Source organism: Pholis gunnellus (assembly GCF_910591455.1).
Source record: "Pholis gunnellus genome assembly, chromosome: 20".
In the NCBI taxonomy this organism is placed as follows: domain Eukaryota; kingdom Metazoa; phylum Chordata; class Actinopteri; order Perciformes; family Pholidae; genus Pholis; species Pholis gunnellus.
This window is the reverse complement of record NC_136547.1, coordinates 17,054,626-17,072,718: the sequence shown is the minus strand read 5'-3', so window position 1 is coordinate 17,072,718 and position 18,093 is coordinate 17,054,626. Positions and strand designations below refer to the sequence as shown.

Genomic DNA, 18,093 nt, shown 5'->3' with positions numbered 1-18,093 from the left:
AGTTTGAATTGCGGTGACTTCACGTCCCAACTCGCCGTGGCCGAAATGTGCAAGCGGAAATTCAAAACGAATGCGTTTTCTGTCAAGAATCTTCTCAGTCGGCCCCCGCAGTGACGGATGCACCGGACTGACTACTTCCTGGCTTTTTTGTACAAACACACGCAGAGGTCGAGGCTCCAAAAACGTGCCAAGACCGCAGCCCACGTAGCGAAGCGCTACCACGCCTGTCTGACATAATGCGATGTGAACTCACCTCAGGGCCCGGCAGACCCCCGGGGTGGAGCCTTGTGGAAAAAGCATCTCGACAACACGGTCCAGAAGATGCCTGAGTGAGCAGGTAAGCAAGCCATTAACAAGAGCGCATCAGAAAAATGTATTTTTTTTTGTCTGGATTGAGACTTCAAAATGTGGTGCATTCATCAAACAGCACTTAAGAGGGGATTGATTTTCCACCGAGAGGAGATCTGGGACTCTCGAACCCTCGCTACTCTGTCGCCAATTTGCGGGCCAGATTCATCAGTCGTTTGCATGAGCACAAACCTGGCGAAATCGGAGTTCGGTTCTGTTCGGCTCTTTGTGTACTTCAATAAAAAAAGAGGTTAAGGCGACCAGCAGAGATGGGCAACGGCGCCTCGAGCAGTGACCACAAAATCTCTCCAGCAGGCCGGTTTGAACAGGGGAACCGAAGCTAACAGCCACTGCGCTCGCGCCAAGAGAACTGACCCCATGCTAAATCAGTTCAGTGTTTCACAGAGCACGGTTTTGTCATAAGGCTTTGTGATTGGAATGACAGACTTGAGGAAAAGACGAGGGACATGAATTCTCTTTAGGTATGCCGCGCTGTAATATCAGTCGTTCGGTCTTTGGTTCCATCCCAAAAAAAAAAAAAAGGGGGAATGACCACATATTCCCCAATCTGACAAGGGATCCATCTTTCCATTTGAGGGAGCTTTCAGAGGGTCAGGAAGCATGTCCCAGAGCCGGGAACACCTGGGACTTTTTAAGAGGGCCCAAAAGGATCATAAAAGACAGGCCTGAAGAAACATTCCCCGCTGTCAGAATGCTCTAACCGTGTCTGTTCAGATCACACAATATCAGATGGTCACGGGGGGAGAAAAGGGACACCATGTGGATGAGAGCTGGGGCTCGCTTAATTGCAACCTCTTGCGCTGTGAAGTATGACATCTTCAAAATGGTTCTGCCACCATCTAGTGGGAACGTTCACTACTGCAGGGAGTAAACCCAGCCGAGACGGGACCTGAAGCTCCTCTCCCCCCCCCCCCCCCCCCCCCCCCCCCCAACAAAAGACCTGCATGTATGGATGTCAGGACACGCCGTCTGTGTCTGCTTAGTCGTGTTCCGAGTGTGAAACTAGAGGTCGAATCAGTGTTTACAGAGAAAATAGCCCGGGGTGATGGATGGATGGGTGGAAGGATGGAAACAGGGAGGTGTGGAAGACTGTTATTCTTCCTCTCTGTTCAAAAACAAGCCTGTCCGTCCAGCTGGGAGGTCGAGGGGTGGAGCCGCCCGACTCTCAGCTGGATGTTGATGAAGTTAGTGACGGGAATAACAGAGTCAGGAGGTGAAATGACTGAAGAACTGTCATTTGTGAAGGGCCTTTTAACAGTTGGAAAGTAGAAACTTTGAGTAGAGAACTTTGTATCAGTTTTACTGTTCTGCCTTTTGATTCTTCCGTTCCTCACGAGGGCGGACTGGACCGTGGAAGGATCACCGTTCAGAGCACGTTGCCAGAAGACGACAAGATCCCGAGGGGAGGGCAGGAAGTGCTACAACAGGACGCGGCCAGAGGTCAACGCTGCCATTCAGCACCGCCGAAAACCTCCCCGGGGTGCTACTCGGGGTGTTGGGTTTTTCTGTCCTGGATTGTCCCGCAATCAAGTGACAGGAAGGCCAGCTACCGGCCCGGGTTTTTTACTGGGCCACCGTGAACGACACCGATCCTCTTCAGCACATGACAGACGCCAATCCAACGGCACCCCTGTCACACCCGCTCTGGTTACGGCTCGAAGGGCCGGTTCGCTCCAGAGCGACCCACCGGCTTTACAGCGTCTGCTGATCCGCTCCGCCGAGTTTATCCACACCGAGACGACAGAAGATCTATTTGGCAGTCGGCGTGACACCTGCTCAGGTTACCAATTCTGTACCGTGTGTTGCAACATTGTGAGGCTTTGGTTCTCCACTTATCTTAAGTCTTTCGTAAAATGAAGGCGATCAGGTTTTATTGTCCGATGTGCTGTTGCTTTTTAGTTTTCATGAATCTCTCCAATATCTAACTATCTTTTTTTTTTTTGGAGCCAAATGAAGCCAAAGTAAGCAGCCGTACAAGAACTTTGCCGAAACAATATAGCAAGATTTTGATATAAATGAGAGATTATCCGATTAAAGAATAAGCAAAGAAAAATGTCAAAACTGACTAGGTATTCCATTCATTCTGGTACTGATAGAATAAACCACGGACTAGGGATGGGCAATAATTCAATATGACTATTTATTTCCTTTCATTGGAATCGTATCGGGATGAAATCATATATCGAGAGATTGTGAAACACAATTACGACGTCTAAATTGATAAAAGCGAGCGCATTCTAAATCAAAACTTTCAGAAAATCTGATTATTTTCCACTAAAGTTCTTAATGAAGTGAGAAAATACTCAGCACTTTTCATTTGTCAAGTATTCATGTCACACAAGACTATCCCAAACCACGTTTCATACAGACTAATTACCAGAAACTGATGCATATCGTTATCGAGATACAAAATGAACTACATCCTGACAGAAGAGTTTGGGCCGTATCGTCCAGCCCTACAAAGCAAAGGGACACATTTTGGTTGCTGCCCAAAAAAATAGGCTCAGACCAAAAACAGGTTCAGAGTCAAAACCAAAACATTGCAAAATACTATCACCATCCTTTCATTTCACTGCCTACCACCCCATAATCCTGCATCGCGGCAGCGTCCGAGGCCACAGACGGCGTGTATTTAACAGCTGCATGCTGAAGGGTACACTATCTTGCCTTTTTGCACGTTCCTGCGTGCTCACACAAAAGGTCAACAGAGGCGGCACAAAGCACACAATCTCCCAGTACACGAAAACAGGCTCCTAAACATCCGTTTAGAAAGAGCTCGACGTGAGCGAGACAGACGAAGAGAGGTGTGCCACCGTGTGGTTTTTCTTTTCTGGAAAAACTCTGTTCTTCTACTTCGGGCCCCGTTGGGGAGCTTCGGCTCTTGGGGTATTGGTATGGGGTAGCTGTGAAGACAGATTGGATGTAAAATCAATTTGTATTTCAGCTACTCTACATCGTATTGGCTTTGAGGAACCGCAAAGTGCAAAGTCAGACAGACAGAAGTAGATAGAGTTACAGCCACATGCACACAACCCTACATGACACAATCGTAAGGGTGTAATTGCAGCGTATCCAGCTGTGGTAGCGGCGAACATTCATTTACACGCGGGCACACGGTGGAACTACATTTCAATGGGCTGTGCATAATTGCAGTGTATTAAACCGTGGTGGAGGGGGAATGTTCATCCGCATGACATTTTGAAACTGAAAGACATAAGAAAGTCCTCCTTATGCCAGCTTTTTCTGTTTCTCCTGTGGAAAAACACATCGTCGAATAATGTCTTTCTCCTGGCTCGGCGTGGCGCTGCCAAGATGTCACCACGTCGATCCCTATTAAGTGTGAGGCACGTGACGCCGGTGGGACAGGGCCGCGTTTTCCAGGCGCGTGCCACGCGACTTCTCGTTAATAGCCGCTGGCTTTACGAGGGATTGGGGCCGCTTAAATTAAGGCTCAGCGGTACCTGGCACGGCCGACGCTCCTGGAATGACTGGCGGAGGAGGAGGAGGAGGAGGAGGAGGAGGAGGAGGGATAATAAGGATGAGCTGTAGTGTATTCATACAACTACTAAAAAAAAAAAGCATATGGAAACAGATTAGGGGAGCAAATGCGGTTGGAGGCTGACAGTGAAATGGGAATAGTCGGCTCACTCGTCTTGGGTCTCAGGTAGGATTTTTTTATTGACGGCTCAGGATCAGAACTATTGCCACGTGTTGCTCGTAAGCGGTCCAGTGTTTCCACATAAAACACAGCCGCTCATGTGTACGTACATGTGTGTTGTTAGCACACACGGACTGTCAAATCTGTGTTCAGGTCAACCTGTCTTTCCAGACGCATGAAGTCATTCTCGCTCCTTTCAGACGCCCGCAACGCCGCAACTGGCTGGAACATTTCATTGAGATCCGTGTAATTTACAAGAGAAATGAACCGATGTTTCAGGAACTCTGGGCTCACTGATATGGAAGAATATGAGTCAGGGCACAAGGTGACAGACTGTAAGTCTCTAGTGTGCTAGATGAATGTCTGGCGGATGTGTCAAACTGGCTTTAAGGCTTTACAACTGTGCTGTTCCATACATGCAACCAAAAGAATGTAGAAAATCACCACAATTTAAAGTCACTTTGTCCTTACAGTATTCCTGTCACCACAGAGACACCTGTTCCCAGATAATAAAAGACGTTCCACAGATTTAAGAGATCTGATCCGACCGAACAAAGACGAGGCTACGCTAACGCAGGTCATGACGACAACCAGGACAAAAAAGAAATGGAAACAAAAGCTGTGCAGGGGGGAAGGGGGGGGGGGACTTACCGGGATACTTTCTTCCTGCAACACAAACAGCAGCTTCTGGCACTGCCACTACACTATCACAGAGCAACGCACACTAAAACCTCCCATCCAGGATGAAACCCGCCCACCAGGTGTCTCGGCTCAACCTGAACAGACCTGAAACTCCAGTTTCTTTTCCTGCCCGAGGGCTCACGGTGCTCCACCCTTCCTTCTGTTTCCTTTTTTTTGTCTGGACCTCACAATACAACTCTATTGTAAACAGAAAGAAAGACGAAGAGTATTTGTCCTTCCCAGTTAAAATAAAATAAACAAAGAGTATTAAAAGGCTCCAGAAGTGTTGCGTCTGTTTGACCAGACATGATTTCCAATGCATTGGCTCTTGAAGACATTTCTGATCATACCGTACAACAATAAACGTGTTGCACAGAACCTTCACTGATGACAATGTCCTTCCAGAAATGTCCATACATGGTGGGAACTCTGCTAAACACAAATTAGACCGAACTAAAAGGAATTCAATCTATAAATCTTTACTCATCCTATTAGTTGTACAGAATAACACTCAAACCACCTACAGTGTTCCTCACTGCACAGTGCAGTCTCCTTTCAACATGCAACGACAACAGGTGGCCACTAGAGGGAGCAGTCGGCTCACTAAACATCTCCAGACCACACATTGTGGGGGGGGGGAAAAACTATTGTGGAAAGTTGCAGAGTGTGTAATTGTGCATGCTTGCTTTCTTGTGTGTGTGTTTGTGTGCCTGACTGTGAGTTGGTCTCTGTCCTCACCACGACCTCCGATGTGTCTCAGGGTGCCAGTAAAGACGGGCACCAGTAATCTCATCCCACTGGCTGCCAGGGCCCCATTGATCACTAAAAGAAAGGAGGGGCCCCACAGGCACAGGCACGAGCACACACACACACACACACACACACACACACAACCCTGTTTTATATAGAATATATCACAATGCAGTCAGAGGAGTGAAAGTATTTTTGCAGCCCCTTGCTATACGTGTTGTGCATGCTGCCTCACCAGGACGCTTGGTTAAAACAGCCGTCGTTAATGTTATTAGTAACACCTGTGCTTCTCCTGCAATGACAAGCCAAACGTCTGCTGTAAAAAATAAAAAAGGCCAATGGACCTGGAGTTAATGGTACTAATAGATTGTAAACTCCCAATTTAGATTAAAAAAAACAAAAAAAACTGTTTGATAAATACTGTAAATTACATGTCCACCACCCAGATTATACACACACTAAATAAACTACATGTCTGCATAGTAACACGGTCATTTGAATGAGTTACCGTGGGCTCTGAAAACCAGAGCGATGACTCGTAAAAATAATGAACGCATAATGTAAAAAACATAAATAAAAATCTCGACCACTTCCTCGTCCTAACACCTCTTCCTCCTCTTTGTCCCCCCCCCCCTCCCATCCCTGCCCCTCTGGTTCCCATGCACACACAGCAGCTCTTTGTCTCTCCCTGACCCATTAACGGCGAGGGGAGAGAGAACACGGTCGCCATCGGTCGCCGCTCACACATTCCACACCGTCTCTGTCTCTCACACACACACACGCACACACACAAGATCACAGCATGCAGGGCTCGCCGCAGAATTTGTTAATAACCAATTCAATTAATCCTAGACATGAAATGGCAGAATTAATTGTGCCGCGACAGACGGACAGAAAGACAAGAGGACGGATGGAGTGGGGCTTTTTGGTGGGGCGGGGGAGCAGAGGGGCGAAACACACTTTGCCTAATAAAAAAAAAAGAAAGAAATCATTGATGTGAGTGTTCACTGCTTTACTTTAGGCCCCGCGGGACCCAATGTGCCGGAGTGAAATTGTATTTATTTATAGGGAGGGAGAGGCCGGTGCGTTAATCCTCTATACAAGCAGTATATGTGCTCCACCTTCCGCTGACATTAATTAGATGACGACGGATTTTCAGATGAGTGATTTGAGCTGCAAATAGCAATGCACCTGCAACGAGAGGCACGGAGAGAGAGCAGCAGGTAGCTGTAAGCCTCGCTAATCTGGAAGGCCTTCCAAATGCCAGCGTTGCTGGGTTACCTACATCCTCACCAGATATTGCTGCGAGGGAACAGACGGACAGACAGACAGATGGTTTGACAGACAGATGGACAGATGAGATATGAAGCGGCGGTGCAACAGACGCAGAGGCCAACGGAACGCAGTCGGGTCTACGTGTCGACACGCACGCCTTCTGTGTGTGTGTTTACTAGACACGTTAACAGGGCTGCAGCGGGAAAGTGGAAGTGAGCCCCATTAACGGATGCATAATTGATGGAGTCGGTCAAAAGGATTGGAGGGGGGGGGGGGGGGGGGGGGGGAGAAAGGATGAGAGATAAGAGAATTTCAGGTGGGGAAAAGTAGATAAAAGAGAGACACAGCGAGAGAGAGAGAGAGAGAGAGACACACACACACACACACACACACACACACACACACACACACACACACACACACACACACACACAAACACAGAGAGAGAGAGAAAAAAAAACAAAGCGGTGGAGAAATCACTTAGTCCCATCAGTCTATTTGTAAGCTGCACAACCTAACCACACTAAAGCTGCGTGGCCCACATCTGGACAAAAATAACTCACAGTATCAACAAGCATTTGTGTTCAAATTGTAGACTCGAGGGACGGATCCGCTCATGTCAGGCCAACACCCGAGGCCGAGCCAGCAGGTTAGAGGATCATTTCAGCTAATATTAGCTTGAGGCAGATACAGCTTCATGTTGTAGATTTCCAGGGATGAGAGTGTACCTTTAAGGCGGAGTCCCTGCTGCACGTCTGCCACTGGCCTTCCTGTTTCGCTCTCTCTCTCTATATATTTCTCTATCAAAATAAAGCAGAAACGCCCAAAAGAATAATAAAAAAAATAAAAGAAATCATCTGGGGACAATGAATGAAAGTGTCTAGCCTCCAAGCATCTTGCCTGGCAAAAAAAAAATACTATTACTATAAATAATACTGTTATTTAAAAATCTAGTATCGGTCTGGCTTTACAGGATATGACAAACTTAAGTGTGTCACTTCACAAAATAAAAACTTTAACAAATGTTAAATGCTGTATGAACCCAAACAGAACTTTGCCTGATTTGACAAAAGTAAATATAGTAATAAAAGACTCAAGATTAAAAAGGTCAAATATCAGTGTTTTCTGACAGTTTTTGATACAGATATATGTAGAGCCCTTCCCCCGAGGTCTCCTGTGTCGCCAGCTGGGCTAAACAGGGACAAGGGGAGAGTTGATGGGGGCTCAGATGGCAGAGCTAGAACCCCAGGACAGCCAGAGAGTAAAGGTGAAGAGGGCCTGGTTAGGTTACACCAATGAAGACCCAAATAAACACGCTATCGCGCCCAGGAGATGGAAAGATAAACACTCCGGAGACAACTTGAGACATGAGCGAATAACGCGGCCCCTCGTCTACTCTGCGACTCATTCTGAGGCTTCAAATAATTCAGCGACGGAGTCAAATCCCAGCAAAAAGCTAAAAGGGAGTCAATCGGCAGCCCAGCGAGCAGGTAGATACCCATCTGCGTCAGCTACCAGATTACAAAACTACGTCCATCTGTGAAAGAGCGATCTAAAAATAGGGCTTTTATTTTGTTAATCCCTGGACTGGTGGCTTTTTGGAAATGCTGCATTTTCACTTGAAGGCCCCGACGCAAGAGATATCCCAAACTACTAAAACAGGCGTAACGGGATTATTTTTGGGCTGCTTCAATATCTTCAGTGAATCTAATCAGGGGTCATGTCAGTGATCTGCGATATTCTGTCTGATTGCACATCAGTCTGCATCTGTCTCGTGGCTCACATGGCCCTCTTTTGTCCTTTTGAGTTTTCACTGCTTTTGAACCACGACGATAAAGCCGGAAAAAGAGCCACGGCCACAGCGCTCACAGCAAGCACAAGGGGCTCCGGCCGGCTAGAGAAGAGCCAGACCCGGTACCGAGAGAAGAGCCAAACCCGGTACCGAGAGAAGAGCCAGACCCGGTACCGAGAGGGAGCGACGGCCCGTCCGTCCATTGTTTTGGCTCTCGGAAAAAAACAAGACGGGAGCTCTGCGACACAGAAACATCAATTGTAGCGGCTGATAATCCCAACACTAAGCTGCATATGATAGAAATCAAACAATTAATAGATGCCACCCAGCTGGTGGTGTGTGTGTGTGTGTAGCATCCTTTTTTTTTATACCAGAGACTAGATTCCAGAGCGATAAATAGTCGCCCTGCAGCGAGATTGTGTCTAAAACTGTAGAGAAACTGGATTTCAGACGCAGCTCAGTCAGGTCACTGCTTTGCTTTGGAAGAAAAACATTTGTGAAAAATAAAGAGGAAAGGATGTAATCATGCAGCCACATTTGTGGTTTTCCCGTGGAAAGTGGATTTACACACAAACAAACAAAGCAAGAAAAGAAAAAAAACAGAACAGAAGCCACATTAGTCATCCAGTAATGAAATCCTGACTTATGTCCCTTCAGGGGCCACCATGCCACCCACTGGAGCCTCTACAAACAAGCAAGCAAGCACGCACACACACACACACACACCTCCTGCCTCCTACCTCCTGCCCTCAAAACGCAAACACAGGTGTAAATCAGGGGGGGGGGGGCTCTCCCATTCGCACCATTACTCACTCCGGCAAAAGAATTCCAAACCACTGGGCATCCTCAATACTGCCCCCCCACCCCACCACCACCACCATCCTCAATCACCCTCCCACACGGAGCCCAGAGACAGACGAGGCCTCTTACAAGGGCGGTTAGGACAAAATGGGGCAGGTTTAAATGATGTCCGTGCTTGTGAATCAGGAGAGTAGTTGGGAATGTTTTTGTTGAGATTACACAAAGTGCAAAAAAATAAAGAATAAAAGACCCAGTGTCCTCTGAGGGACTCCTACCGTTTGGTGAGAAACATTTCTTAGGACGGACAAAGAGGAGCAGATACTCTGTCCGGATATGTGCGGATATCTGAATCAGACGAGGACTCACTTTTGAAAGCCGAGGTTTCTACCGTGTGTGAACAGAATTCTCGACTTTAGGATGCGTCAGACGTGTTTAGCAGCGGTCAACATCAAGCACGCGCTACGGCGGAGTCCGCCCATTTCATGTTCTTTAAAGTCCTGTGAGACACAGAGAAGCTCAAGCCAAGTAAAGCAAACGATCATGCAAACCCTTTTAGACGTTTACATGGGCTTTAATTGGACGACTGTCGGCGTCAGCGCGCGCCGATAACCACTCGAGCTCGGCAGGCGGAGCGCTGCTGCGTGCTGCTGTTGTTCTCGGAGGCGTTACATCACCGGATGAAACCCCACACTGGCGCAGCAGTGACACACGAGAGGGTCCGCCAAAGATTGCCATTCTCCCCCGTCACATTCCATCACTCAACGAGAAGCCGCTGCCCTTACTGGTGCCTTTTCAGACTCTTAAGGGTTGCGGTTACTGGTTTTGCCGGTCCGGGCCGGTGTGGACGAGCTTGATTTGATGCAAACCGGCTGCACCTGCATTTGGCTTTATGACACCTACATCGGCAACCTGTGTCGTCACCGTCACCACACTAAATCCAACTTGTATTGTATTGGTAATAAGAATTTTTTACTTTGCAAGTATTGGGGGGGGGGGGGGGGATGTGCACGCCCCACGTTGTGTAAGGGTGTGGAAATATCTTGAATCTCGGAGGTGCACGAGCGAACTCAGTGACAGAACATAATCGGGAGTTTGGTTTCATTCCGGCTCGGTGTGAGACTTTACCGCGTTTTGCTGTCGTTTACCATCTGTCGCGCTGGGAGGCGGAGCTTACGCACTGTGTGGGCGGAGCAGAGGGACGGCGCTCAGCAGTCCGCTGGCTGCTCTGGTTCAACGATGTCGGGCCGTAAAAAAAACATGCACGCAGGCTGAAATTCAACACGGTGCTGTTAACCATGTCGGGAAGATGCAGCGACTTAAAGCAAGTAAGAGTACAAGAGCTGTGAGTGAGGAGGTCTGCTAGCCGCTAGGCTAATTCATGCGGCATAAAATGCCATAGGCAATCAGTGCTCTATCTAATGGGAAAACCTTATTTTTGTGCATCACATGCAGTGTTGTTTATGTAAACTTGCGACTCTTCTTCTATATATGCGACTCTTCTTTTATTTATATATATACACACACACACACACACAGCGTGACCTTGAGGACTGTAAATTGCAAAAGTCCACGACACAGCATTTTCCACAGCAGAGCGAGGAATGGAAGGGTCACCGTAGCCGTCCCCTGGGACAGCGAAAGCAGCCGTAACGTGCAGAGTGTCGGGCGATCAGCGCCTCCCCACCGACCGTGTGTGTGTGTGTGTGTGTGTGTGTGTGTGTGTGTGTGTGTGTGTGTGTGTGTGTGTGTGTGTGTGTGTGTGTGTGTGTGTGTGTGTGCATGGGGGTGTCAAGCCTTCCGTCTTAACAAATCATCTTCACTCTGACATCGCTCAGACCCTCACAGCAGCCGCTACAAAGTCATTAACCTCTGTGCGAAGAAGGTTATCTCCCTCCAATTAACCAGGTTATCTCCCTCCAATTAAAAGAGACTGCTAGGGGGTAAATCTGTTTTTAGAGTCGGGTTGCCGGGTGAAGATGAAGATGATGATGGGCTTGATGGCGGTGCTTTCAGTCTGTATGGGTGTGTGTGTGGTTAAGATTAGATAAGTGGGTTAGGGTTAGGGTGGGGCTTGACCTGAGCCTGTCAGAGCAAGAACACGCGGCTACAACGTGATCCGAACATCTCATTTGGCTTCCACGACACGTTTGATTTCGAGATCGGGCAAGAGGCGTCTGTTAATGCTGCGATGAAAATCAATTCCTAATCTTTTTTGGAGTCACATAGCTCAGGTCACGGCGTGTAAAAACAGGCCCGTGTGCAGCAGGTTATAATAGCCACAAAAATGTTCAGCTTGCAATTTGCAGGACCTGCCGAGACACTTCATTTTCAATGTTATACACTTAGTGCTGTGTTATTATATTAGGGCCGCACATAATTACTTTCCCTCCTAATCCTTTGGTCAATAACCGTTGCAAAGTTTCCCAGAGTCCGAGATGATGTCATCAAATGTCTGTCCAAAAGATATTTCGTTTACTGTGCTTTAAAAACAGACCTAACTGTACGCGAGGTCTGAGCTTCCACATTGAGCTCTCTCTCTTTTTTTTTGGTCTTTCTTCTTGTGTTTAAACGAGGCCACGAATAATTTCGGTGTGAAAAAGCACTCGTGAGTGAACTCATCTTGCCCCTCTCTACGACGTCAGTGTGGCCATCTTCTCCTTCAGACAGACGACACTTCAAACCAAGTCCGACTACTATATTTCGAGCGCGACTCAGCCTTTAGTGTGAGCGGCATTTCATTCTTGAATCCGCCAAGACAAAACCTAAATTACTACGATCAGTCGTCAATCTACTAACAGAACTGGGCTCTTGAAGGAGAGTTTGTTGACTCGTAGTTACTACCACTCTGGACCACCTAGAGCTTCTTAATCCCACAGACGCACTGAAAACATTGCTCGCGTGTTTCCTCACGAGCCTCTCTTTCCTTGTGTTTCGCGCCGATTTCACTCGCTGCTGGTAATCGTGCACTCCTGAGAACGAGAGCAAAAAAAACCCCCCTAAAACGACGACGGGGCGAGCTGTTACACGCCATCCTCCGTTGCGACTGTGAGAAAGTGGGAAGACAGACCAACGAGAGGTGTTTTCACACAGATCGGCTGAGGATGACGTACGGTAAAGCAGCTCAACCGCTTTCCGCTGCTGGGAAAGTGTGTTGATGTCACCTGAGGCAGGGAATGGAGAGAAGATAAGAGGATGATCCAGCATGGAAAAGATCTCTCTCTAGAATGATTGCATCAGAGGGCCTCCTCCTTTATCTCTGGGTTAGCTTTCACCAATTAACACATTCCTCCACCCTCCGCTACGCAGGAATCTGACACGTAAGACCGATAACTGGAAACGGGAGTGTGTGTAACCCCCCCCCCCCCGATCATTTTCGCTCAGGCTCTGGTTGCTAGGAAGAGCGCAGTAGGCATGAAGTAGGGAGGAGGCATTAAAAGAACAATGCCTCGATTGAGTGTCTCGGCGGGCGCCCCCAAACTCTAAATGTGACTCACCTCATTTAAATATCACCGATCTAACAATGCACTGAAAAGGGGCCGTCGAGAGAGCTTACATGGCGGGGCGAATGTGTCGCTAACGTGAATCGGTGACAGTTTCGGGGCTTTCCATAGCTTTGAGTTCCCTCCCTCGTCCCTTCCATCAGATGGCTGAGCTGGTGGACATTTAGTCCGGCCAATAAAGATCCCGAATGTCTGCGACAGCTTCTCTGAGAGGCACACGGAGAGGGAGATAACTCCGACACACACACACACACACACACACACACACACACACACACACACACACACACACACACACACACACACACACACACACACACACACACACACACACACACACACACACACACACACACACACACACCTCTGTTAAACCACCTCTTCATCATCCCTCTCACTCTGAAGCGCTCCCCATCTCCGCTCTACTCCACATTCCACACACAGTGACGCGCAGCCGGGAGCTTGAGCTTCCTTCTCCTTCTCCTCCTCCTCCTCCTCCTCCTCCTCCACTCGAGCAGAGAGAGGTATCGCTTTCCGCCGTGGCCCGCAGTCTCTATCTCGCTGCTGCTCTGTCAGTGAAATCGGAGACGCGGGGAGGCAGTTTGTTAAGCCTGGAATAAAACATAAAACTCCCCAGCAGAATTAAAAACAAGTGTGGGTTTTAACATAGAAGCCAATCAACTGTGGGTTAAATCATCTTCGGTTTCCACCCTTTAGAGGCTTCAGAAGGTTAAGTTGCAAAAGGTTAGGAGGTTAAGCTCTGTGGAGGTGAACGACGCAGGAGAAGCTCGGCGGGACGTTTGCTGCTGTGTCATTGTTTTTTCTGATCCTCGTCCGAAACCTCGTATTACTGAAACCACTTTTGGGCCCCGACTGGGAAATCTTGTGACTCGGCACTAATCAAGAGGGAACCGCCTGGTTCGTGAACTTTGCGGGACGCCAAGTAAACAACTCTTTCTGAGAGAAGAGAAGACGCCGATCGAGACCAAACAAAATATACATCCAAGCCACTTCACACAAACTTATTCCCCAGATCTCCCAAGTGCAAAAGGGAGTAGCCATCTCTGTAACACACTGTCACATTTTTTTTAAATTTTTTCGAGAACATATCTTGTGGATAGCCTCATCATTTGGCTGAGAGAGTCCAAATAACTCTCAGTGAGTCAGTGGGGGAATACCTGCTGTCCTCAGCGAGTATGAGATACTGCCAGTGCTGAGAAACGAACTTCCCCGTCCCAAAAAAAGATGTAAATATGGAGCGGAAAACGCTCAAACCTACAGTTACAGGCCTTACAATAAACACAGAGCATAAAAGGATGCCACTGAGCAAACTGACCTTTACCACACGCTCTGTGTAAATACACCCAGGTGTGCACAATACACACACACAACACACACAACACACACAAGGAAGAGGAAGAAGCTGGCATTTCTGTCCCGGTTGCTTAGACACAGTCGTTTGTTGTTCCCAAACATGTGGCCCAAGCCTCTGTATATTTTAAATTACATTACAGTCATTTAGCTGACACTTTTATCCAAAGCGACTTACAATTCAGATGCTATCATACAGTAGGCACAGCTACGGGAGCAATTTTGGGGTTACGTGTCTTGCTCAAGGACACATCGACATGCAACCAGTGGTGCCGGAGCCAGGGTTTGAACCACCGACCTGATTGAAAGACGGCCCTACAGTCCAGGAAAAGTCCAGGTAATTCGAAGCGCATGTTTAATGCTCAACGTGCACACGTTGTGGTGAACAGTGGACGAATACACATTCAGAGGTTATTATCTCCAAAATGAAATTAGAACTTGACATTTGCTGGCCGAGGCCTAAAAGAATGCAGGACAGGAAGACACTGTGTCGGCTAAACGTTGTTAAGAATCCCGTCTTTGAGTGTGTAACCCTCGTGACTTGCCATGTTGTACTGATCGGGCAGGATGTACAGATCAGGTAGCAAGTGACACGTGTTGTTGTTGTTGTTCCTGTGTAGCGTGAGCTGTATCAAAGGCATTTACGATACTGGTTTCAGGACAACTCTAGTCCTTCCTCAGGTGGATGGTTGGTGAGATTTTGGATCTTTAACACCAGTTCCACCCTGTAAAGAAGCGGTCCGTTCCACAGTGGCCCACTGGCACACAATACCCCTCTGTTCACCAGATGCAAAATGGTCCAGTCATCACCCTCCATGCCACCAACCCCCCCACCTACGTCTTTTCTCTCCGTTTCTGTCCTTCCCCGACCATGACAGAAGCTGCTGATGGTCGATCAGATTAGCATCCAGTCTGCTGAAGGGACGACTTCAAAAACGGGACGGAGAAAGAGCCGCTTTGTCTCGACGACCCCGGAAGTTAAAGGAGGAAACTGTGTGGACGGGAAAAAAAGCACTACTAGGGCCGTAATAATGAGCCTTCTGTCGTTACCGTCCACTACTCAACTGCACTCGCTCTAGAAACACTTTAGAAATCAAGACGAGCCATTGCGTCACATGTGCTGCAGGTTTTCAGTTATTTAGTAACATGCGAGACACATTCCTTTTAACATTTTGCACTCGGCACCATAAACAAACTCTGACCCAGAGATCCTACAAACCTCAACTCCACCCTGCGCCCATATATTCAAACTCCATTCAAATCTAAACTGACTCGACAGACTGCACGATGACGCGGTCACCATCACCGCGCGTAGACTAAGCTACTCCTACACATACACACACACACACACACACACACACACACACACACACACTCTGTTATCAAGGCCCCACCATCCAAACAAACTATAAATATCACACTTTTATTTCACTAGAGCCAAAAAAAAACTCAGCTCAACGGCGTTTTCATAAGGCTACTTAGCAATTAGTGGTGAGCTGAGGGATGAGTTCGCCGAGAGGCCCGTCCTCTGATATAAGGGCACCATATGATCGGCAGCAGAGAATGACACGCCTCTTAAATAAAAGGGCAAATCCCAAATTACATCTGTGACAACGTTAGGCTCAAATTATCACAGCTACTACTGGGTTATCCAGGCCTATGCCATCTGAGGGCAGCTTTTGGACGCCCAGTGTGGCAAAACTGATTAAACTGGCAAAAAGGGCAAATTATATGGTGGTGTGGCAAAAAAAACAAAAACAGTAGCAGTTCAGGTACGGGGGCTGACAGCCTATCACACCACAGCGTGAGATAAATATATAAAAATCAAACGGATGAGAAAAAAACACAAAGGTGTCATTTGAACACTGCAAAATAAATAAAACAAGAGAAATGACACAACAACACAGAAAATTTCCTTAAAAAACGATATCCTGAAAGACATTAGCTGAAGGGTTCTTTATTGTCTAGTGTAGACCTTGTAGTAGTCCTTAAAAACTGACTAGCTCCGCCCACGTAACTTTTAGGGACGTACCGAATGGCATTTGTTTACGTCCGAGGCATGTATTGAGCTTTTCGAATAAAGCTTTAGTTTAGTTGTCCTATTATATGTCGTCGTCACCATAAAAAGGAATTTTCGTAATTGTTACATAAATGCTCATTTATGGGGCGGCCCTGTTAACACAGGTGTGTCCTTTGACCCGGGCGAGCAAACAGATTTTTGACAGCAGTGAAAATGTGGTTTCTGAAAGGCTAAACGCCAACAAATATGGATTGAAGCAGAGTATTTTGTTCGATTGAAATATGTTTAAATATTATACTCATTCACTTGGTGGCTGTGTTTCTTAATTAGCTTGTGCTTCTTTTATTCCAGCGTCTTTTGTCATTTCTCTAAAATTTGAAATAAGTGTCGTTATTGTAAATTAGTGAAAATCCACCACATCTGACTAAACCAGATTACTCTCGTCACCTGTAATGTGACTAATAGGCCTCGAGTTACCACTGAATTACTTAAGATACTAAACTCGTCTGTTAGTAGACGTGTAAGTAATGCCTAACCTAGGGGAGGATAACGTGCAATGTTTAAGAACATAACTTGACCCGACTACATCACACAGAGTCCCATTGGTTTAGACGGCTCACAATGCTATCCCTTTGTGTGCCGCCGTGCAGATTTGAATAGTTTTAAATCACGTGGGCCGAGCCATCAGAGAGTGAAGATTGCATAGTTAACGGTTCTAATGGGCTCTTGTGAGGGGGTATTCACAGTCAAATTGCTGTAATTGCACTCAATGGGCAACGAGGGAATAGGCAGAGAGTGGGCCAAGTGTAATGAAGAAGAATGAATGCCTGTCCAGACACATGCGCACACACAAACATGCGTGCACACGGGAGCTCGACAACATGCTTTCAAGTTCGGGGGACAAAAGCACGCATTCACAAACACACACACACAGACAGACACATAAGCAGACCTCCTTTTGCCGATCAAACATTTACGCGTTGTGGGCAGAGATGTTAACAGGCGAATGAAAATTCAGCCTTGCGGGGCCTGTAGCCAGAAGGAGGTGACAGGAGACACAGCAACAAGTGTGCAGAGCTACAGCTGACACTACTTGAGACGCCCCCCCCCTACACACACACACACACACACACACACACACACACACACACACACACACACACACACACACACACACACACACACACACACACACACACACACACACACACACACGGGATTTAACCCAGCGTTGCCGTCTGGAGTCCCTGCCAACTAAGAGCAAAACAGGCAGCTAAAGAAAAACCCTCTTGGGCTAACCAGCAGTATTCTGAAGAACACCCCACCCACCGTCTCATCGAATCAATGCCTATACTGCGGCAAGGTCAAGGGTGGAATCGATACCTCGAGAGGCACCAGGAAGTGACAAATGGTTCGGCATTAGATTTACACGGAAAATATGAAGCCAGGAAGCCAAGAGGAGTCATGCGGTGAAGGCTAGGATCCTTTACCGGAGGGTTAGGTTGCTCGTATGGATCAAACACGCAAAACGACTTCCGAGGATTAAGCTCTTCTGAATGTTACATTTCATGTGACCTCACACCTCTCCAACGTGCGACCATTAGACGCTTACAACATCACTGGGTTTTAATTACCTCCGAGCGAATAGCGGCTTGTACGGCACGGTCAGGTTACCGTCACAATCATCTTTAGAGAGCAAGGCAGGAAGGAGAACATCGGTCACAGGACCGTACGGTAACCAAGCTCTAAATATCCCAACACAAGCTACATGAATACTGCAGCCTCATGGTCCATCAATACAGCACCGGATAGCCATCGCTGACAGGCGACATCGATCCCGACGGGACAAACTCGGGAGCCGTGCTATATACTGCCT

At 47.5% G+C, this 18,093-nt stretch overlaps 1 protein-coding gene across 3 annotated transcripts in view; it reads right to left on the bottom strand.

Annotated features, from left to right (window-relative positions):
• mpp7a (MAGUK p55 scaffold protein 7a) overlaps positions 1–18,093 on the bottom strand; it is a 109,664-nt gene that overhangs the window by 87,564 nt on the left and 4,007 nt on the right. The window contains exon 1 of one of the 3 annotated variants that reach the window (XM_079181649.1): positions 17,852–17,869. The exons of the other annotated variants lie outside the window; for them this stretch is intronic. The gene's annotated coding sequence lies outside the window, so the exon portion shown is untranslated. Of the gene's footprint in view, positions 1–17,851; positions 17,870–18,093 lie in introns of those variants that run through there. 3 annotated transcript variants of the gene reach the window in all.